We start from the raw sequence: 23,715 nt of genomic DNA on the forward strand, positions 1-23,715 counted from the left end.
TTTCATTTCTTTGTTTTAAAAAAACTTAGCAAGAGTAGTTTGAACAGTGCTTGCCTTTTTCTTCTTATCATAAAACTGATAATACAGAGTAAGCATCTTTTGTTTGCCTTGCAAATTGTCATCCTGCTTTATAAATTTGGATCAGCTTCCAATATTTTATCTTTTGAGCTCTGAATGTTGTGAATGTCTCTGAGACACATCTCAATGAATGAAGCTTTTTGCTGCTGCTGTTTCTTCTGAGACATCTTCAATCACTATCCTCGTTTGTGTCAATAAGTTCACCTCCACTGAGTCCCTGGGGCCATAGATCTAGAGTATCTTGAATGAGGGCAGTGCCAACATTCCTGACGATAAGCTGTTTTTTCCATAACTCCATTTATGTTAGATTCAAGTTTCATTGTTTGTGCTATCATTTTTCATTTCTTTGCTGCACTTTCATCTTTGTTGAGCAGTTTGCTCTTTCAATTATTCATTTTGTAAAATGCTGTGTGAGTTTATTGCTGGAAGACAAGGAGGCAACACAACTACATGCTTTGTTGTCTGTGTATTGAACTGATGCACAGTGATGCACAGTGACCAATCACCACAGACTTTGGAAGAAGTGATGTGATTGGCCACTGATCATGATACACATCTGTTATGTATATAATGATTTGTGGAATGGAGAGTGAGGAGCCAAGTTTGTACTTCATTCAGTCACTCACAGTTAATATACCATGGTAACTGATATTTGAACCATGTTTTGGGGGGCTGGTTTTATTTAACTGTCTCAGTACCTGAGATTTATGTATATGAGAACCATGCAAAGCAAGGACTGCCTATGTTTATACAAATTTGACCTTAGAATCCGTTTCTATAGGCAACTATTCCATACTGCTAATTTTGAACTCATCATTCTTGCTCTTATCAGGTCTCATAATCTATACCTCGTGCATTTGATTTTCCTTAAATATAAATGTTGGATTTTACTTGCATTCCTGTTCAGCTTTGTCTTATTAGTCTTAGCCCGTGGCTATCTTTTAAAAACTTGATTGTGCTACCTAGGGAACAAACTGTCCCTTCCAAATGGTTATCCTTTTCACATTTAAGCCATTGATAAGAACAGGGCTGGGGCAGAGCTCGGTGATATGTCTCTAGAGCTCTCCAGCCACGCTTCCCTCATCCTATTAATCAACCCTTTGAGTAGGAGTAGACAACCAGATATGAATTTCTCCAAATCTGCCTATTTTGAGCTTGTTCAACAAAGTTAACTTTCTGGTGCCATTAGGTGCCTTTCTGAAATCAAAGCACACTGTGTCAGCAGTTGCCTCCTGAAATAACCCCTCCGGTTACCATGTCAAAAATCAGCATTACTCATAATACCTTACGTTTATGGAGAACTTTTACAGTTCATGGAGTGTTTTACATATCTCCATTAAAAAATATTTTGTCTTGATAGCATTGAAAGGAGATGTGGCAGATATTCTTACCATATTTTCAAACATGATAAGTCAGAAAGGTTAAGGGATTTGCTTTGTTCACAGAGCTAGTAAATGGTAGAATCTTGATTCTTTAGTTAAGTCTAGTGTATTTTTTGCCACCTCAGATTTCTCAGATGAAGTGCCTACAGTAAACACAAAAAGAGAGTTTCTGTAATGTTTTTCCTTTGTTGATTTATTAGACCAGTCTTATAATCCCCTCTCCCATAGAGTCTTGTGTTGGTTTGCTAGGGTCGCCATAACAAAGCACCACAAGCTGGGTGGCTTAAACAACAGAAATTTATTGTCTTCCAGTTATGGAGGATAGAAGTCCAAGATCATAGTGTTGGCAGGGCTGGTTCTTTTTGAAAGCCGTGAGGGAAGGATCTTTTCCAGGTCTCTTTTCCTTGGCTTGTTGATGGCCATTTTCTCCAGGTGTCTCTTCACATCATCTTCTCTCTATTCACGTCTCTGTGTCGACATTTCCCCTTTTTGTATGGACACCGGTCATGCTAAATTAGGGCGCACCCTAATGACTTCATTTTAACTTGATTACTTCTGTAAAAACCTCATCTCTAAATATTCTGAGGTACTGAGCATTTAGGACTTCAACATATGACTTTTGGGGAGACAATTCAACTTATAACAGGTCTCTAAGGCAGATTTTATATTTGAAAATAATGATCAAAGGAGCAGGCTTGTGTAGCCAGTGTAGGTAGTACATGCCTGTATTTTCTTATCCATATCTGTGCAGTCTGATGAGATAAACTTTACCATCAGTTGATATCCCCTTTCAGTTTTCAAAAGAGAGAGTAGATGTTTTTCCTAAAGTCATTCTCAGTTGTCCACTTGCTGAATTTAGTCTCTGAAGATGTCTTTTGTAAGGCAGCTGCTGAAATTATTAGCTTGTTTAATGACTTCAGGATTCAGATGTGTCATTTAACCTTGGCTCTGAGATTTGTGATGAATTTGGCTCAGTGCTTAGTTATGATTATACTCCCATCTAAGTAGATTCCTTATTCCACAAATTGGTTAAGGCATCAAGGAATTCTTAATTTAGGGGACAAATAAATTAGAGAGTAACAGTTTGTACCCCCAAAACATTCACAACTATCAGGTGCATGTAAAGATTGTTTAGCACGTTACTGACCTTTTTAAAAAGAAGGGACAAATATAATATCATTTTAGATTACTAACATCAGCATCAGAATACTATAAATGTTTCACCCATGTCACTCTGTTTTCTCATTGCCTCTACCCTCCTGTAGTTTTACTTCTTGGTCATTTGGGTGTTCCACAGAGCATTAATGCTCATAGCAATGTGAGCATTTCATATGACATGGATTTTGCTGTTTAAAAAAAATTACATTTAGTGTGAGCGGAGAATTTCTTTTGCTCATATATTTGTTCATATAAAAAAACAGTTATAATGTTTCTGTAAGGTGTAATGAATGAAGACATGGTGAACCCTTCTGTTATCTTTGATGCCTCCTATATCCCATTTTCTTCCCTTCTACTCTGGTGAAATCATTATCTTAAATTTTATGTTTATCACGTCCTTAACTTTTCCTTATACTTTAAGTATTTTCATTTCTAAACAAATATACTGTTTAAGTTTTGTAGTTAAAAATTTTAACTCCCCATCCCATTTTCTTCCCTTCTACTCTGGCAAACTCATTCTCCTAAATTTTATGTTTATCATGTTCAGAACTTTTCCTTATACTTTAAGTATTTGTGTTTCTAAACAAATATACTGTTTAAGTTTTATAGTTAAAAATTTTAAACTTTTTAAGTCATTGAGAAATTATTTAAATAGTTACAAGAATAATATAAATAACTCTCATATAGCCTTCACCCATGTTCCCCAGTGTTAACATTTTACCATATTTGATTCACAGTTCTTCCCTACTCTCTCCAGATATATGTAGGTATAAATATGCCAGTACATACACACATATTTTTTCTGAGTAAGTTACAGATATCCTGTTCCAGTTTAAATACTTCAGTGTGTATTTCCTAAACGTAAGGATGCTGTCTTACATAGTCATATGCAAAAATCTAGATCAGGAAATTAACATTGATATAATTCTACCACGTAATCCACAGATCCACTCAAACCTCGCCCATTGGTCCTATAATATCCTTGGTACCTTTTTTCCCCCTTCTGGTTCAGGATCCTCTCCAGAGTCACAATTGCATTTAATTGTCATGTTTCTTTAGTTGCCTTCCATCTGGAACAGGTCTTCAGTCTTTCTTTCTCTTTCATGTCCTGGATAATTTTCAAGAATACAGAATAGTTTTTTTTTAGGAGTATCTCTCAATTTGGGTTCATCTGATGTTTCCTCATGTTATGCATTTTTTGGCAGGAATGATGCTGTGTTCTTCTCAGTGCATTTTATCAAGAGGCACAACCTTGATTTATCCCATTATTCTTTTTTTTTAACATCTTTATTGGAGTATAATAGGAGTATATACTCCAATTTATTGGAGTATAAAAGGCTTGTTGCTATGGAACAGAGTAAACTGCTCTTTGGGCCATTGTGAAATACCTTGGCCATCTAACAAAATAAGGTAATATATATTGCAACACAAAATCCACTCAGGCACAGTAATGGGAGATAAAATCAGATAAAAATGTGAGGTCTCAGTGATTTCTGAAGCTTTTGGACAGAGATGAAAATTGCCATACTAGCTCAATTCATATCAAACAGATTAATGGAAAAGATGAAGGGAGACTGCTTTTTAAAATAAACTGTCAGCCTATAAAAGTAGAATCGAGTGAATTCATGTTACGAAGGCACCAAAGGGTAGCGTGAAGGACTTAGATCTTCAGGTCCAATATTCTCATTTCACAGATGAGGAAACAGACCAGGATATGTGACTTGTCCAGGATCACCAGGCAAGGCAGGAGTATCTGCTGGACTTGACCCATCTTCCCTGAGATTCTTCCAGACCTCTGTGACTGCTTCTCTAACAGTATAAACCAAGAGTCAGCACACTTTTTTTTTTTTTTAACATCTTTATTGGAGTACAATTGCTTTACAATGGTGTGTTAGTTTCTGCTTTATAACAAAGTGAATCAGTTATACATATACATATATCCCCATATCTCTTCCCTCTTGCGTCTCCCTCCCTCCCACCCTCCCTATCCCACCCCTCTAGGTGGTCACAAAGCACCAAGCTGATCTCCCTGTGCTGTGCGGCTGCTTCCCACTAGCTATCTATTTTACATTTGGTAGTGTATATATGTCCATGCCACTCTCTCACTTTGTCCCAGCTTACCCTTCCCCCTCCCCATATCCTCAAGTCCATTCTCTAGTAGGTCTGTGACTTTATTCCCGTCTTGCCCCTAGGTTCTTCATGACCTTTTTTTTTTCTTTTTTAGATTCCATATATCTGTGTTAGCATATGGTATTTGTTTTTCTCTTTCTGACTTACTTCACTCTGTATGACAGTCTCTAGGTCCATCCACCTCACTACAAATAACTCAATTTCATTTCTTTTTATGGCTGAGTAATATTCCATTGTATATATCTGCCACATCTTCTTTATCCATTCATCTGTCGATGGACACTTAGGTTGTTTCTGTGTCCTGGCTATTGTAAATAGAGCTGCAATGAACATTGTGGCACATGATTCTTTTTGAATTATGGTTTTCTCAGGGTATATGCCCAGTAGTGGGATTGCTGGGTCATATGGTAGTTCTACTTTTAGTTTTTTAAGGAACCTCCATACTGTTCTCCATAGTGGCTGTATCAATTTACATTCCCACCAACAGTGCAAGAGGGTTCCCTTTTCTCCACACCCTCTCCAGCATTTATGGTTTGTAGATTTTTTGATGATGGCCATTCTGACCGGTGTGAGGTGATACCTCATTGTAGTTTTGATTTGCATTTCTCTAATGATTAGTGATGTTGAGCATCCTTTCATGTGTTTGTTGGCAGTCTGTATATCTTCTTTGGAGAAATGTCTGTTTAGGTCTTCTGCCCATTTTTGGATTGGGTTGTTTGTTTTTTTGATATTGAGCTGCATGAGCTGCTTGTATATTTTGGAGATTAATCCTTTGTCAGTTGCTTCATTTGCAAATATTGTCTCCCATTCTGAGGGTTGCCTTTTTGTCTTGTTTATGGTTTCCTTTGCTGTGCAAAAGCTTTTAAGTTTCATTAGATCCCATTTGTTTATTGTTGCTTTTATTTCCATTTCTCTAGGAGGTGGGTCAAAAAGGATCTTGCTGTGATTTGTGTCATAGAGTGTTCTGCCTATGTTTTCCTCTAAGAGATTTATAGTGTCTGGCCTTACATTTAGGTCTTTAATCCATTCTGAGTTTATTTTTGTGTATGGTGTTATGGAGTGTTCTAATTTCATTCTTTTACATGAGGCTGTCCAGTTTTCTCAGCACCATTTATTGAAGAGGCTGTCTTTTCTCCATTGTATATTCTTGCCTCCTGTATCAAAGATTAGGTGACTGTATGTGCGTGGGCTTTCTATCCTGTTCCATTGATCTATATTTCTGTTTTTGTGCCAGTACCATATTGTCTTGATTCCTGTAGCTTTGTAGTATAGTCTGAAGTCAGGGAGTCTGATTTCTCCAGCTCCATTTTTCTTTCTCAAGATGGCTTTGGCTCTTCGGGGTCTTTTGTGTTTCCATACAAATTGTGAAATTTTTTGTTCTAGTTCTGTGAAAGATGCCATTGGTAGTTTGATAGGGATTGCATTGAATCTGTAGATTGCTTTGGGTAGTAGAGTCATTTTCACAATGTTGATTCTTCCAATCCAAGAACATGGTATATATCTCCATCTGTTTGTATCATCTTTAATTTCTTTCATCAGTGTCTTATACTTTTCTACATACAGGTCTTTTGTCTCCTTAGGTAGGTTTATTCCTATGTATTTTATTCTTTTTGTTGCAGTGGTAAATGGGAGTGTTTCATTAATTTCTCTTTCAGATTTTTCATCATTATTGTATAGTAATGCAAGAGATTTCTGTGCATTAATTTTGTATCCTGTTACTTTACCAAATTCATTGATTAGCTCTAGTAGGTTTCTGGTTGCATCTTTAAGATTCTCTGTCTATAGAGAATATACATATTCTCTATGTATATATCATCTGCAAACAGTGACAGTTTTACTTCTTTTCCAATTTGGATTCCTTTCATTTCTTCTTCTTCTCTGATAGCTGTGGCTAAAACTTCGAAAACTATGTTGAATTAGAATGGTGAGAGTAGCCAACCTCATCCTCTTCCTGATCTTAGTGGTTTCAATTTTTCACCATTGAGAACGATGTTGGCTGTGGGTTTGTCATATATCGCCTTTTTTATGTTGAGGTAGGTTCCCTCTAAGCCTACTTTCTGGAGGGTTTTTATCATAAATGGGTCTTGAATTTTGTCCAGAGCTTTTTCTGCATCTGTTGAGGTTATCATGTGGTTTTTATCCTTCTATTTGTTAATATGGTTTATCACATTGATTGATTTGCATGTATTGAAGAATCCTTGCATTCATGGGATAAACCCCACTTGATCATGGTGTATGATCCTTTTAATGTGCTGTTGGATCCTGTTTGCTAGTATTTTGTTGAGGATTTTTGCATCTATGTTCATCAGTGATATTGGCCTGTAGTTTTCTTTCTTTGTGACATCTTTGTCTGGTTTTGGTATCAGGGTGATGGTGGCCTCGTAGAACGAGTTTGGGGGTGTTCCTCCCTCTGCTATATTTTGGAAGAGTTTGAGAGGGATAGGTGTTAGCTATTCTCTAAATGTTTGGTAGAATTCACCTGTGAAGCCATTTGGTCCTGGGCTTTTGTTTGTTGGAAGATTTTAAATCACAGTTTCAATTTCAGTGCTTGTGATTGGTCTGTTCATATTTTCTGTTTCTTCCTGGTTTAGTCTTGGAAGGTTGTGCTTTTCTAAGAATTTGTCCATTTCTTCCAGGTTGTACATTTTATTGGCATAGAGTTGCTTGTAGTAATCTCTCATGATCCTTTGTATTTCTGCAGTTTCAGTGGTTACTTCTGCTTTTTCATTTGTAATTCGATTGATTTGAGTCTTCTCCCTTTTTTCCTTGATGAGTCTGGCTAATGGTTTATCAATTTTGTTTACCTTATCAAAGAACCAGATTTTAGTGTTATTGATGTTTGCTATCATTTCCTTCATTTCTTTTTCATTTTTTTCTGATCTGATCTTTATGATTTCTTTCCTTCTGCTAACTTTGGGTTTTTTTGTTCTTCTTTCTCTAACTGCTTTAGGTGTAAGTTTGGGTTGTTTATTTGAGATGTTTCTTGTTTCTTGAGGTAGGATTATATTTCTATAAACTTCCCTCTTAGAACTGCTTTTGCTGCATCCCATAGGTTTTGGGTTGTCATGTTTCTAGGTATTTTTTGGTTTCCTCTTTGATTTCTTCAGTGATCTCTTGGTTATTTAGGAGTGTATTGTGTAGCCTCCATGTGTTTGTCTTTTTTACAGATTTTTTCCTGTAATTGATATCTAGTCTCATAGTGTTGTGGTTGGAAAAGATACTTGATACAATTTCAATTTTCTTAAATTTACCAAGGCTTGATTTGTGACCCAAGACATGATCTATCCTGGAGAATGTTACATGGGCACTTGAGAAGAAAATGTATTGTGTTGTTTTTGGATGGAATGTCCTAGAAATATCAATTAAGTCCATCTTGTTTAATGTATCATTAAAAGCTTGTGTTTCCTTATTTATTTTCCCTCTGGATGATCTGTCCATTGGTGAAAGTGGGGTGTTAAAATCCCCTACTATGAGTGTGTTACTGTTGATTTCCCCTTTTATGGCTGTTAGCATTTGCCTTATGTATTGAGGTGCTCCTATGTTGGGTGCATAAATATTTACAATTGTTATATCTTCTTCTTGGATCGATCCCTTGATCATTATGTAGTGTCCTTCTTTGTCTCTTGTAATAGTCTTTATTTTAAAGTCTCTTTTGTCTGATATGAGAATTGCTACTTCAGCTTTCTTTTGATTTCCATTTGCATGGAATATCTTTTTCCATCCCCTCACTATCAGTCTGTATGTGCCCCTAGGTCTGAAGTGGGTCTCTTGTAGACAGCATATATACGAGTCTTGTTTTTGAATCCATTTAGCCAGTCTGTGTCTTTTGGTTGGAGCATTTAATCCATTTACATTTAAGGTAATTATTGACATGTATGTTCCTGTTACCATTTTCTTAATTGTTTTGGGTTTGTTATTGTTGGTCTTTTCCTTCTCTTGTGTTTTCTGCCTAGAGAAGTTCCTTTAGCATTTGTTGTAAAGCTGGTTTGGTGGTGCTGAATTCTCTTAGCTTTTGCTTGTCTATAAAGGTTTTAATTTCTCCATCGAATCTGAATGAGATCCTTGCTGGGTAGAGTAATCTTGGTTGTAGGTTTTTCCCTTTCATCACTTAAAATATGTCCTGCAACACCGTAGTGGCTTGCAGAGTTTCTGCTGAGAAATCAGGTGTTAACCTTATGGGGATTCCCTTGTATGTTATTTATTGCTTTCCCCTTGCTGCTTTTAATATTTTTTCTTTGTATTTAATTTTTGATAGTTTGATTAATATGTGTCTTGGCATGTGTCTCCTTGGATTTATCCTGTATGGGACTCTGCACTTCCTGGAGTTGATTGACTATTTCCTTTCCCATATTAGGTAAGTTTCCAACTATAATCTCTTCAAATATTTTCTCAGTCCCTTTCTTTTTCTCTTCTTCTTCTGGGACCCCTGTAATTCGAATGTTGGTGCGTTTAATGTTGTTACAGAGGTCTCTGAGACTGTCCTCAATTCTTTTCCTTCTTATTTCTTTATTCTGCTCTGCGGTAGTTATTTGTACTCTTTTATCTTCCAGGTCACTTATCCGTTCTTCTGCCTCAGTTATTCTGCTGTTGATTCCTTCTAGAGAATTTTAAAATTTCATTTACTGTGTTGTTCATCATTGTTTGTTTGCTCTTTAGTTCTTCTAGGTCTTTGTTAAACATTTCTTGTATTTTCTCCATTCTATTTCCAAGATTTTGGACCGTCTTTACTATCATTACTCTGAATTCTTTTTCAGGTAGACTGCCTGTTTCCTCTTCATTTGTTTGGTGGGTTTTTACCTTGCTCCTTCATCTGCTGTGTATTTCTCTGTCTTCTCATCTTGCTTAACTTACTGTGTTTGGGGTCTCCTTTTCACAAGCTGCAGGTTCGTAGTTCCTGTTGTTTTTGGTGTCTGCCCTCAGTGAGTAAGGCTGGTTCAGTGGGTTGTGTAGTCTTCCTGGTGGAGGGGAGTGGTGGCTGTGTTCTGGTGGATGAGGCTGGATCTTGTCTTTCTGGTGGGCAGGAGCACGTCCGGTGGTGTGTTTTGGGTGTCTGTGAACTTATTGTGATTTTAGGAAGCCTCTCTGCTAATGGATGGGGCTGTGTTCCTGTCTTGCTAGTTGTTTGGTATGGGGTGTCAAGCACTGTAGCTTGCTGGTCGTTGGGTGGAGCTGGGTCTTAGCATTGAGATGGAGATCTCTGTGAGAGCTTTCGCAGTGTGATATTACGTGGGGCTGGGAAGTCTCTGGTGGTCCAATGTCCTGAACTTGGCTCTCCCACCTAAGAGGCTCAGGCCTGACACCCAGTCAGAGCACCAAGACCCTGTCAGCCACATGGCTCAGAAGAAAAGGGAGAGAAAAAAAGAAAAATCTATAAATACAATTATTGAAATAAAAAATATTATTAAAAATAAAAAAATTTTAAAGTAATTAAAAAAAAGAAAGAAAGAAGAGAGCAACCAAACCAATAAACAAATCTACCAATGATAACAAGTGCTAAAAACTATACCAAAAAAACCCAAAATGGACTGACAGAACCCTAGGACAAATGGTAAAAGCAAAGCTATACAGACAAAATCACACAAAGAAGCATACACATACACACTCACAAAAAGAGAAAAAGGAAAAAAATATATATACACACAAAACGAAGAGAGCAACCAACTCAATAAACAAATATGCCAATGATAATAAGCTGTAAATACTAAACTAAGATAAACATAAAACCAGAAACAAAGTAGATGCTAAAAGCAAACCCCAAGTCTACAGTTGCTCCCAAAGTCACCGCCTCAATTTTGGGATGATTCCTTGTCTATTCAGGTATTCCACAGATGCAGTGTACATCAAGTTGATTGTGGAGATTTAATCCGCTGCTCCTGAGGCTGCTGGGAAGAATTTCCCTTTCTGTTCTTTGTTCACACAGCTCCTGGGGTTCAGTTTTGGATTTGGCCCTGCCTCTGCATGTGGGTTGTCTCAGGGCATCTGTTGTTCACTCAGACAGGACAGGGTTAAAGTAGCAGCTGATTAGGGGGCTCTGGCTCACTCAGGCTGGGGGGAGGGTGGGGTATGGAATGTGGGGCGAGCCTGCAGCAGCAGAGGCCAGTGTGACATTGCACCAGCCTGAGGCGCAGCATGTGTTCTCCCGGGGAAGTTGTCCCTGGATCACGGGACCCTGGTAGTGGTGGGCTGCACAGGCTCCCGGGAGGGGAGGTGTGGATAGTGACCTGTGTTCGCACATAGGATTCTTGTGGGCTGCAGCAACAGCCTTAGCGTTTCATGACCATCTCTGGTGTCCGCGCTGATAGCCACAGCTCGCGCCCGTCTCTGGAGCTCCTTTAGGCGGTGCTCTGAATCCCCTCTCCTCGCACACCCTGAAACAATGGTCTCTTGCCTCTTCGGCAGGTCCAGACTTTTTCCCGGACTCCCTCCCGGCTAGCTGTGGTGCACTAGCCCCCTTCAGGCTGTGTTCATGCAGCCAACCGCAGTCCTCTCCCTGGGATCTGACCTCCGAAGCCCGAGCCTCAGCTCCCAGCCCCCACCCGTCCCGGCCGGTGGGTGAGCAGATAAGCCTCTTGGGCTGGTGAGTGCTGGTCGGCACCGATCCTCTGTGCGGGAATCTCTCCGCTTTACCCTCTGCACCGCTGTTGCTGTGCTCTCCTCCGTGGCTCTGCAGCTTCCACCCTCCGCCACCCCCGTCCCTGCCATTGAAGGGGCTTCCTCATGTGTGGAAACCTTTCCTCCTTCACAGTTCCCTCCCAGAGGTGCAGGTCTCGTCCCTATTCTTTTGTCTCTGTTTTTTCTTTTTTCTTTTGCCCTACCCAGGTACGTGGGGAGTTTCTTGTCTTTTGGGAAGTCTGAGGTCTTCTGCTAGTGTTCAGTAGGTGTTCTGTAGGAGCTGTTCCACATGTAGATGTATTTTTGATGTATTTGTGGGGAGGAAGGTGATCTCCACATCTTAATCCTCCGCCATCTTGAAGGTCCCCTGTCCCATTATTCTTGATGTTAACTTTGTTCACTTGGTTAAGGTGGTATTTACTAGGTTTCTCCAGCATAAAATTACTGTTTTTCTCTGTAAGCTAAATTTTGTGGGAGATACTTTGAAATTATGTAAATATCCTGTTCCTTAACAAATTTTCACCCACTAGTTTTAACATTCATTGATGATTTTTTGCATGAATCATTTATTACAATGATGGTTGCCAAATGCTCATTTTCTAATTCTGTCATTCCTTCCACATGTATTAAGTGGTATTCTACTATAGGGAAGAACACTCTGTTATTCGTTCATTCATTTATTTAGACTCAAGGATTCATATTTTATTTATTGGGGTTTAATTCATTATTATTATTATTTATTTTGATGCTCAAATTGGCCTATATTTGGCTAGCAGGAGCTTCTTCAAGAGGGTTCCTAGGTGTTTTTTACCACTTTCCAATCGCATCTTTAGCATTTCCTCACTTTTGACACTTTTATTCCAGACTTATGTTGTACTTTCTGTGCTCCACCTGTAGTGTCATTCTGGTTCTTTCTAGTGGAGAATGGTATGTAGAAACCAAGATCTGAGCATTAGGGGTGCTGAGTAATACAGGGTGTCATTGTTTCTAGGCCCTTTTAGCAAATAGAGCTAGGAAGGATAGACATAGACACACACAAACACACACACACACATATATTTTTCTTGGTCATTTGGGCGTTCCACAGATTACCAGTGTGAGCATTTCATATGATATGGATTTTGATGTTTTTAAAAAGTAACATTTACAGGAAGCAGAGGCCATGTGTGTGTGCACATGCATACACCTGTGCACGTATATGTATGTGTATATCCTTCTTAGCTCTATCTGCATATGTGTGTGCATACATGCACTTACTTGTTTATTTATTGATCTACCTAAGTTAAAAACCATGAGTCGACACAAATACCTCCAATTCAAATCCAGTATGACAGAGTTTGTTTTAGCCTTTCCCTTTTCCATTTTTGAAACTCCTTTCTGAGAAGCCTGGCTTTCATTATTCACAATATATTTACATACTTGCCTGTTACCCTCATGTGTAATCACCGTGGTGGCTGTCTCCTTAGCCACATCTCTGCACATTTAACTTGCCTCTTTGACTCTGTACTTCTCCAGTCCCAGTTCCCTTGGCACTGTTAGCCTTCTCAGTCTTGACCATCCCCTTCCCCCAACTGTCTCCATATTCCTGGCCCTAGCAGGCCCACCAACCTGGGCTGTATTAAGAGAAGGGAAGGAAGAGGAAAGACACTAAGAAATATAAAGAAAAAGAAACAAAAGGGGAGAGCTGTTTTATTTATTTCTGTGTGAAATGCTGTTCTAAAAATATATAATAGTGTTGAGTAGCCCTTACTTCGAGGCTGACTGTGGTTCAAATTCTAAATTTACCTCCTACCAGGTGTGTAATCTTGGGCAAGGTACTTAACATCTGTGTGCCTCAGTTTTCTCACGTGTAAAATGGGGCTAGTAATAATACCTGTCTCATAGGGTTCTGGTGAGGTTTAAGTGAGTTAATACGTATAAAGTGTACAGGACAGTGTCTTGCACACAGTATTTTTATTATTATCAGACAACCTATCATTGTGAAATATGTTGTTTTTTTCTAATAAAAAATTACTAAATACCAATGAATCATTAGTGATGTCTTCAGTAGAGATAAGAAAAATTACTATAGTTACTTTGTCATCTATCAAAAAGTATATGTTTTCTACAGGAAAATAAGGCAGCCAGAATTGGTACTTTTCCAAGAGTTGTTTTTTTTTAAATCAGGCTCTGAAGTTAAAGGAAAAATCATTAAAAGTTATTGCCAAATAGAGATATTAGTCTAAGCCACGGGGATGGTTTTCAAATTATACAGTTTTAATTCGCATGCATCTTTTTAGGAGTCTGCATCAGAAGTTGGCAGTCTGTGGCCCACAGGTCAAATCTAGCCCATTGCCTGGTTTTTATATGGCCAGTGAGCTAAGTGTGGTTTTTACATTTTTTAAAAACTTATTTATTTTTATGGAAGTACTGTTGATTTACAGTGATGTGTCAGTTTCTGGTGTACAGCAAAGTGATTCAGTTTCATATATATATATATATTTTTTTTTTCTTTTTCATAGTCTTTTCCACTATGGTTTATTATACGATATTGAATATTTCCTATGCTATACAGTAGGACCTTGTTTTTTTAATCTATTTTATATGTAGTAGTTTGTATCTGCTAATCCCAAACTCCTAATTTTTCCCTCCCCCACCCCCTTTCCCCTTTAGTAACCATAAGTTTGTGTTCTATGTCTGTGAGTCTGCTTCAAAAGTAAGTTAATTTGTGTCATATTTTAGATTCTACATATAAGTGATATCATATGGTATTTGTCTTTCTCTTTCTGACTTACTTCACTTAGTATGATAACCTCTAGGTCCATTCATGTTGCTGCAAATGGCATTATTTCATTCTTTTTTACGGCTGAGTAGCATTCCATTGTGCATATATACTACATCTTCTTTATCCATTCATCTGTCAGTGGACATTTAGGTTGCTTCCATGTCTTGGCTATTGTAAATAGTGCTGCAGTGAACATTGGGGTGCATGTATCTTTTCTAATTATAGTTTTGTCTGGATATATGCCTAGGAGTGAAATTGCTGGGTCATATGGCAACTCTGTTTTTAGTTTTGTAAGGAGGCTCCACACTGTTTTCCACAGCGGCTGCACCAATTTACATTCCCAACAATGTAGGAGGGTCCCCTTTTCTCCACACCCTCTCCAGCATTTGTTATTTGTAGCCTTTTTAATGATGGCCATTCTGACTGGTGTGAGGTGGTACTTCACTGTAGTTTTGATTTGTATTTCCCTAATAATTAGCAATGTTGAGCATCTTTTCATATGCCTATTGGTCATCTGTATGTCTTCTTTGGAGAAATCTCTATTTAGGTTTTCTGCCCATTTTTACATTTTTAAATGGTTTAAAAAAGTAAGAATATTTTATGACAAGTGAAAATTATGTAAAATGCAAATTTCATTTTCTATAAGTAAAGTTTTATTGGAGCATAGCTACACCTTATTTGTGTATATCTTATCTATGGCTGATCTTGCTCTACAGTGACAGGGTTGAATAGTTACAACAGAGACAATACAGTCCACAAAGACTAAAATACTTACTGTATGGCCCACTCTCACCACTATTATTCAACATAGTTTTGGAAGTTTTAGCCACAGCAATCAGAGAAGAAAAAGAAATAAAAGGAATCCAAATCAGAAAAGAAGAAGTAAAGATGTCACTGTTTGCAGATGACATGATACTATACATAGAGAATCCTAAAGATGCTACCAGAAAACTACTAGAGCTAATCAATGAATTTGGTAAAGTGGCAGGATACAAAATTAATGCACAGAAAACTCTTGCATTCCTATACATTAATGATGAAAAATCTGAAAGTGAAATTAAGAAAACACTCCCATTTACCATTGCAACAAAAAAGAATAAAATATCTAGGAACAAACCTACCTAAGGAGACAAAAGACCTGTATGCAGAAAATTATAAGACACTGATGAAAGAAATTAAAGATGATACAAATAGATGGAGAGATATGCCATGTTCTTGGATTGGAAGAATCAACATTGTGAAAATGACTCTACTACCCAAAGCAATCTACACATTCAATGCAATCCCTATCAAATTATCAATGGCATTTTTTACGGAACTAGAACAAAAAATCTTAAAATTTGTATGGAGACACAAAAGACCCCGAATAGCCAAAGCAGTCTTGAGGGAAAAAAACGGAGCTGGAGGAATCAGACTCCCTGACTTCAGACTATACTATAAAGCTACAGGAATCAAGACAATATGGTACTGGCACAAAAACAGAAACATAGATCAATGGAACAAGATAGAAAGCCCAGAGATAAACACACGCACCTATGGTCACCTAATCTATGACAAAGGAGGCAAGGATATACAATAGAGAAAAGACAGTCTCTTCAATAAGTGGTGCTGGGAAAACTGGATAGCTACATGTAAAAGAATGAAATTAGAACACTCCCTAACACCATACACAAAAATAAACTCAAAATGGAATAAAGACCTAAATGTAAGGGCAGACACTATTAAACTCTTAGAGGAAAACATAGGCAGAACACTCCATAACATAAATCACAGCAAGATCCTTTTTGACCCACCTCCTAGAGAAATGGAAATAAAAACAAAAAGAAACAAATGGGACCTAATGAAACTTAAAAGCTTTTGCACAGCAAAGGAAACCATAAACAAGATGAAAAGACAACCCTCAGAATGGGAGAAAATATTTGCAAATGAAGCAACTGACAAAAGATTAATCTCCAAAATTTACAAGCAGCTCATGGAGCTCAATATCAAAAAAACAAACAACCCAATCCAAAAATGGGCAGAAGACCTAAAAAGACATTTCTCCAAAGAAGATATACAGATTGCCAACAAATACATGAAAGAATGCTCAACATCATTAATCATTAGAGAAATGCAAATCAAAAGTACAATGAGATATCATCTCACACCGGTCAGAATGGCCATCATCAAAAAAATCTACAGACAATAAATGCTGGAGAGGGTGTGGAGAAAAGGGAACCCTCTTGCACTGTTGGTGGGAATGTAAATTGATACAGCCACTATGGAGAACAGTATGGAGGTTCCTTAAAAAACTAAAAATCGAACTACCATACGATCCAGCAGTCCCACTACTGGGCATATACCCTGAGAAAACCATAATTCAAAAAAGAGTCATGTACCACAATGTTCATTGCAGCTGTATTTACAGTAGTCAGGACACGGAAGCAACCTAAGTGTCCATCAACAGATGAATGGATAAAGAAGATGTGGCACATATATACAATGGAATGTTACTCAGCCATAAAAAGGAACCAAATTGAGTTATTTGTAGTGAGTTGGATGGACCTAGAGTCTGTCATACAGAGTGAAGTAAGTCAGAAAGAGAAAAACAAATACCGTATGCTAACACATAGATATGGAATCTAAGAAAAAAAAAAAAAAGGTCATGAAGAACCTAGGGGCAAGACGGGAATAAAGTCACAGACCTACTAGAGAATGGACTTGAGGATATGGGGAGGGGGAAGGGTAAGCTGGGACAAAGTGAGAGAGTGGCATGGACATATATACACTACCAAATGTAAAATAGATAGCTAGTGGGAAGCAGCCGCACAGCACAGGGAGATCAGCTTGGTGCTTTGTGACCACCTAGAGGGGTGGGATAGGGAGGGTGGGAGGGAGGGAGACGCAAGAGGGAAGAGATATGGGGATATATGTATATGTATAACTGATTCACTTTGTTATAAAGCAGAAACTAACACACCATTGTAAAGCAATTGTACTCCAATAAAGATGTTAAAAAAAAAAAAAGTGTGCTGACTCTTGGTTTATACTGTTAGAGAAGCAGTCACAGAGGTCTGGAAGAATCTCAGGGAAGATGGGTCAAGTCCAGCAGATACTCCTGCTTTGCCTGGTGACCCTGGACAAGTCACATATCCTGGTCTGTTTCCTCATCTGTGAAATGAGAATATTGGACCCGAAGATCTAAGTCCTTCACGCTACCCTTTGGTGCCTTCGTAACATGAATTCACTCGATACTACTTTTATAGGCTGACAGTTTATTTTAAAAAGCAGTCTCCCTTCATCTTTTCCATTAATCTGTTTGATATGAATTGAGCTAATATGGCAATTGTCATCTCTGTCCAAAAGCTTCAGAAATCATTGAGACCTCACATTTTTATCTGATTTTATCTCCCATTACTGTGCCTGAGTGGATTTTGTGTTGCAGTATATATTACCTTATTTTGTTAGATGGCCAAGCTATTTCACAATGGCCCAAAGAGCAGTTTACTCTGTTCCATAGCAACAAGCCTTTTGCCCGCATTTGCCATCTGGTGTTTGAAGCCTGTATCTTGTGGAGATTTTTTTCATTAGCTGACAGTCATTACTCATCTGCTTTTGGCTTTAGTATATCTGACATTCTCATTATTGCCCATCCTAAATAGTCTCTGTTTTAAGTAAGAGAGCACTTGGAGTTGTTTGCTTAATAGAAGGGATTCAATTTCCTCATCTGGAAAACAAGGGGGTTGGATGAGAAGGTTCCTGCCAGTTGGCACCATCTATGATTTTATGAAACTTGGGTTTTAATGACTTATGTATGTGATTGACAGCCCACCTAGACTGTGGTCTGTGAAAAGGAAGGCCATGCCATGATAGGCTCTCTTGATGATGAATAACTGAGTAAGTGAATGAATGGCCACATCAGCCCAGGTAACATCAGGATGAGAGAGCCATTGCCCCATAAAAGCAATACCAATGATATTTTGTAATTTTTCCACATTCATTTTCCACAATATTTTTAGAGGTTTCCTAAAAATAAATCTCGAGGCCATGACCTACAAAGCCCCTTGCTACCTCCTCCATCTGATTTTTTACTACTCTTTCTTCTAGTCTTTATACTATATCCCCAGTGGTCGTCCTGGTATTTCAAAACATGCCAAGCATCTAATTTAAGTTTAATTTAAATATACATATCAGGGTCCTTGTACTGGCTGTTCCCTCTGCCTGGAATGCCGTTCCAAGAATATGCAAGTGGTTTATTCCCTTCATGCAAATCTGTGCTCAAACATCGTCTCCCAGAGAGACTATCACATCCCACATCTTATTTTATCCATTTACTTTGCTTTATTTTTCATCATAGCACTCACTAATATATTCAATGTGTCTTATATTCATCTATCAATTTATTGTTCCTAGCCCCTGGAATAGTGCTTTGCACACAGGAGTCACTCAAGCAGTAATTGTTGAGTGAATACATGAATGAGAACAAGAAAAAAAAATCTATTAAGTACTTGATTTGTGAATTAAGGCTCTCTCCAACTCCACTGTTAAAATACACACCTGTTTATAACACAACTTGTAGTTTTTTGCCTCTATGCCTCTGCACCTATCATTATTTACCCTTCTATCCCTTTCCCACTAATTCTGGATACTTATTAAGTCCCAAATCCTACCCCTCATTGTCTGAGTTCTGCCTTTTCTTTGAAACCTTCACTGATCCCGCCCACTATCTCTTCATCTGAACTGGTGGGGCCAATGGCACTCTGTCATCATGCCCTCCCCCATCTGATTCATTATCTATCTCTGCATGTCTTAACTCCCCGACCATAGGCTCTATGAGTAGAGATTATTTTTATGTATTTCTATTTTGTTTTACTTTATATTTGCATGTATATTTTAAATGGAATTGACTTTATTGTTTTAGATAGAATAAAACATTTACTATTAACAATTTTGAATCTGCAAAGATATAAAGATGAAAGCAAAAATTACCCCCAAATTCTACTGTAAAGAGAAAATAACCACTGTGAACGTTTAGACACACCAACCCAACACACACACACACACACACACACACACACACACCATATTCTTATAAAAAATTGGATACCATATATGTTATCTAGTACCTTGAATTTTTTTTTGCATTTTTAAAAAAAACTTAAGATTATATTGAGGATAATTCAGTAAATATGTCTTCACTGATACTTCTAATTGCTGCAGTTTCATCATATTTAACCAATCCCTTATTTGACTGACTTTGAAATTATTTGCAATTTTTAGCTATTGCAAATGTTTGATGTATATTTTTGGGGTAAGTGGGATGAGAGATTTGAAGAGAGGGTAGACTTGAAATCATCATGGTGGAGGGGTGGAACATGAATTGACTAGAGAAATACTCTTCACATTTTTTTTACTAATGTGCCCCCTAAAAGAATTTTGAAAAATTCTATTTGCTTTTGCATTTTTATAAGTTGATATGTATAGTTTTTATTAAATTTTAAAATGTTTAAAGCTTATAATCTCTGGCAAATTGTAAATATATACATGTTAAAATTAAGCTATGCTATTACTTTTTAAAAGATGTCTGATGGAATCAAAATATAGTGGTTTGATATCTACCTTAATCTATTTTTCAAAAAATCATGAACTAGCTCCTTATTAATGATCTGAAATGGTATACAGTCCCTTTTTCTTCTAGAATTACTAATTCTGTTCTCCTTTTCTTACAGAGTTTGTGCTAATACAATATAGTTTTACACTTCAAAGCCTTTTACTGGTCAACCATTGCAATGAAATTTGTGTGCATAAATTTAAATATTTAAAATTTTCTGGGACCACAAGGAAATTTTTAAATGTGTATTACACATTTTGAAAAGTAATTTGTTAAATGTATTAATAAAATAAAAAAGCTGTTTTTTTCTTCCAACTAGGTAATGTATCTATGGATGAGTGTTACTTGTTGGTAGAATTAAATAGGAGCAGTATCAATTTTTTTCTTATTTTTCATTTTTATAGATGTAAGTTCTGAGAAACATTTTCACATTAATCAAGTAGATGGGAATGGGCAGAGTTTTGTTATAGCAATTTTCCTCAATCCTTTGAACTCCGTTTGAGTTATTTGATAAAAAAATTGTGTATAAATTTATTACCAAAAAATACTTCTAATGATCTGTCAGTGGATAAGCAATTAGGCCTTCTGTCAGTTTTATTGACAGTAAAGACACGGCTGGAGAAATGTCTCAGGGGGCCAGGCACAGACATTGGTTGGAGCACCTTTGAACTTGATGACTATGGATATTCTGTCTACTGTGTGGTGTGCTTGCCCCAGTGCTGCTTGGCTCCTCAGGTGCAGCCCAGAGAAGCAGGGCTGGGTTTCGTCAGGGTTGAAAATTCAGCACATGTGTGTTCACTAAAAGATATTAGAAATATGAAAAAATAGCTGGTGGAATCCAGGCTGGACAAGGAAAGTGGTGAGATGGACTGGGGGAAAGTAGAGAGGAGAAAGTAAAGGGAGGGCTCTTTAAGGTAGATGATTGTTTGGAATAGCTGAAGTGGCAAACAGGAAAAAGAGGGAATGGTGGTCAGTTGTGTGATTCCGTAGTTTTAGAGGTAGAGCAGTTACGGGTCGTGAACATGCCCAAGGTGTGGTCATGACGTGAAGTTCATAAACTTCATTTGTTCATAAACAGATCACATGAAGATGAGTTCATGGAAATAGGTGCTATGATCTCAAAAGGGTTGTCCATGTTGATATGATAAGGAGTGAAGGCAGGGCTTGCAGTGGAGAGATAGAGTGTGGGGCAGGCATCAACAGATTTGAACAGTGAGAGAAGGTTGGTAAAGCAGAACAACAAAGAAAGAGGAAGAATGCCTTGAAAGCTGAAAGGAGTGGGTCTTAAGGGAGCTTTGCATATTTACAAGAAGCTGCAGGAAAAATGGTTTAGAAATGGCCATGGTGGGTATGGAAACTCATTGCCTGACCCTGATGTATGAATACCTGTCATTTGAGAAGTGTAGGGGAGGCCATGTCCTCAGGGAAGAGCCCCAGTTATCAGGAGGGAGAAACTCAGAGCAGATATTGAAGACACAGGGAAATTTGCTGTTGATGGATGGGCAGTAACAAGAGGTCACAGTGAAGTGGAGAGTGGTAGGAGCAGGTCCGGAACAAGAAAGTAGCACAGAGCTTTTTGAAGAGAATGTTACAGATCAAGATCCCTGCTATGTATTTGAGGAGCAGGTGAATTCTAGTTTTCATGTTGACTGAAGAAAACAGAAAAGAGGGCAGGTGGATTTAGCCCAGTGGTCTCTGAGGAGTAGGGCCTTTGCCCATCTACTCAACATCAGCTTTAAGTTCATTGAAGATGTGTCTTGCTTGGTTGAAATAATTGAGGCTTACATGCTGCAGACATGCTGAATTATTATTTTAACGTATTTTTGCTTTTTATTGCCAGTATATCATTGAGATTATTTTTGCATCTGTATTTATTATTAATTATTTATTTAGTAATTACGTTACAAAAGGCATTGGCTTATAATTTTCATTCTCTGTATATCTGTGTTTATGTATATTGTGTATTTTTTCAGGTTTTGGTATGAGGATTATGGTAGCTTTTAGAAATAGAGAGGTGTCCATTGTTTTCCACGCTCTGGAGCTCTTAGCACAGACGTTATCTGTTCTTTGTAAGCTAGAAAGAACTTTGCTATAAAATTCTCTGAATGTGTGCTATCTAATATGGCATAATAAGCACCTGAAATGTGGCTAATATGACTGAGGAACTGAATTTTTAAATTTATTATTTTTATTTTAAATTTAATTTCTCATTTAAAAATTGATACTCATCTCAGTGTTTCAGTGTTTTGGGGACAGACTGGTTATGTGAGTCTACGTTTTATAGATTATGTAAAGTCTAAATATACAGATGAAGTATTTCTAATGAAAATTTACCAGCCAGATTGAAATGTACTTTAAATGCAAAATATACCCTGGATTTTAAAGACTAAGAAAAAGTAAAATCAATAACTTTTACATTGATTTTTATGTTGACATAATAATTTGTTGTCATGGCCACCTATGTTGTTAAATAAAAGATGTTATTATAATTAATTTTACTGTTCCTTTTTACACTTTTAGTGTGGCTATTAGAAAATTTAAAATTATAAATGTGGCTTGCATTTGTGACAGGCATTATATTTCTATTAGACAGCATGGTTCTGAACCATGAGCTTTCCTAAAAGGAAGTAAAACTTCCTCAGTTTCTTTTTTTTTTTAATTTTCATATCTGCTTTTATTTATTTACTTATTTATTTTTAATTAATTTTTTTGGAGTATAGTTGATTTACAATGTTGTGTTAGTTTCTACTGCACAGCAAAGTGAATCAGTTATACATATACCTATATCCACTCTTTTTTTAGATTCTTTTTCCATTTAGGTCATTACAGAGTATTGAGTAGAGTTCCCTGTGCTATGCAGCAGTTCCTTATTAGTTATCTGTTTTATATATAGTAGTGTGTATTTGTCAATCCCAATCTCCCAATTTATCCCTCTCCTCATTTTCTTATAGAGTTACTGGTTCATTCAGTTTTCCTATCTCTCCAGAATAAATTTTGATCATTTACATCTTCCTCAAAAGTATTTATTTCAAATATATGAATATAGTACTTTACAAATATTTCCTTCCTTCCTTCCTTCCTCCCTCCCTCCCTCCCTCCCTCCCTCCCTTCCTTCCTGTCGGTAATGGTAAATGGTAAATCAGCTCTAAGATACATTGATAAAATTCTGTTTTTGTGATTTTCAATTAATTTTGTATCTGCTTTGACATTTATTGATTCAAATATATTTTTAGAATCATCAAATTACTTTTCCTTATTTGTAGGAATTACATTTTTATTTTCTCTTCTGATAAAAATCCCTGTTTTTTAAAAAAGGATATCATCAATGAATAGGGAAGTCAATATTTATTTTATTTTATTTTCTGTTCCACAAACTATTTTTTCTGCAGTATATTGTCTTCTAATTGTTTAGATACATTTTATATAACAGTTTTCTTTCAATATTTCATGTTCCATGAAACATTTTTTACAATATTGCATTTAAAAATGAAACAGGATATGTCCTGCACGTATATTTCATTTTTCTTTGTCCTTTCTTGCTTTGCAATCCACTTTTACAGAGAAAGCAATCACACTGTACTTAAAAAGAATCAACAGTAGATGCAATGTATCTACCATTTAAATGTTCCAGGGATGTGCTAACTTCTTAATTGAAATTACCATATTTAGCCTTCACAGTAGCTCTGTGAAGTATGTACTGATGGTATCCTCAGTTTGCAGATGGGGAAACCAGACCAAGAGGGATTGGAACCCATCCAGGGTTTCCCACCTATTGCCCATGGACTCACATCCTCCATGGGAGAGATCATTCTGTTAGTTTCTCATGCACAATACTAGAAGAATATAGCAGACCTCTTTATAGCAGATGTCTAGCATCAGAACATCAACATAGTTCATGCTAAGATTCCATTGTCAGGCAGTTATTACATGCAGTTATGTTCAGTGTTAATAAATTGTCCCATGGTATACTACTACTGTGTTCTGGACTTGGGTTTCCTATA

The 23,715-nt window shown here is 37.2% G+C and overlaps 1 protein-coding gene across 1 annotated transcript in view; it reads left to right on the plus strand.

The window, feature by feature from the left end:
* GDA (guanine deaminase) overlaps positions 1–23,715 on the plus strand; it is a 122,479-nt gene that overhangs the window by 25,849 nt on the left and 72,915 nt on the right. The gene's annotated exons all lie outside the window — the stretch shown is intronic.

This window comes from Balaenoptera ricei, chromosome 6, assembly GCF_028023285.1.
Source record: "Balaenoptera ricei isolate mBalRic1 chromosome 6, mBalRic1.hap2, whole genome shotgun sequence".
Lineage (NCBI taxonomy): Eukaryota > Metazoa > Chordata > Mammalia > Artiodactyla > Balaenopteridae > Balaenoptera > Balaenoptera ricei.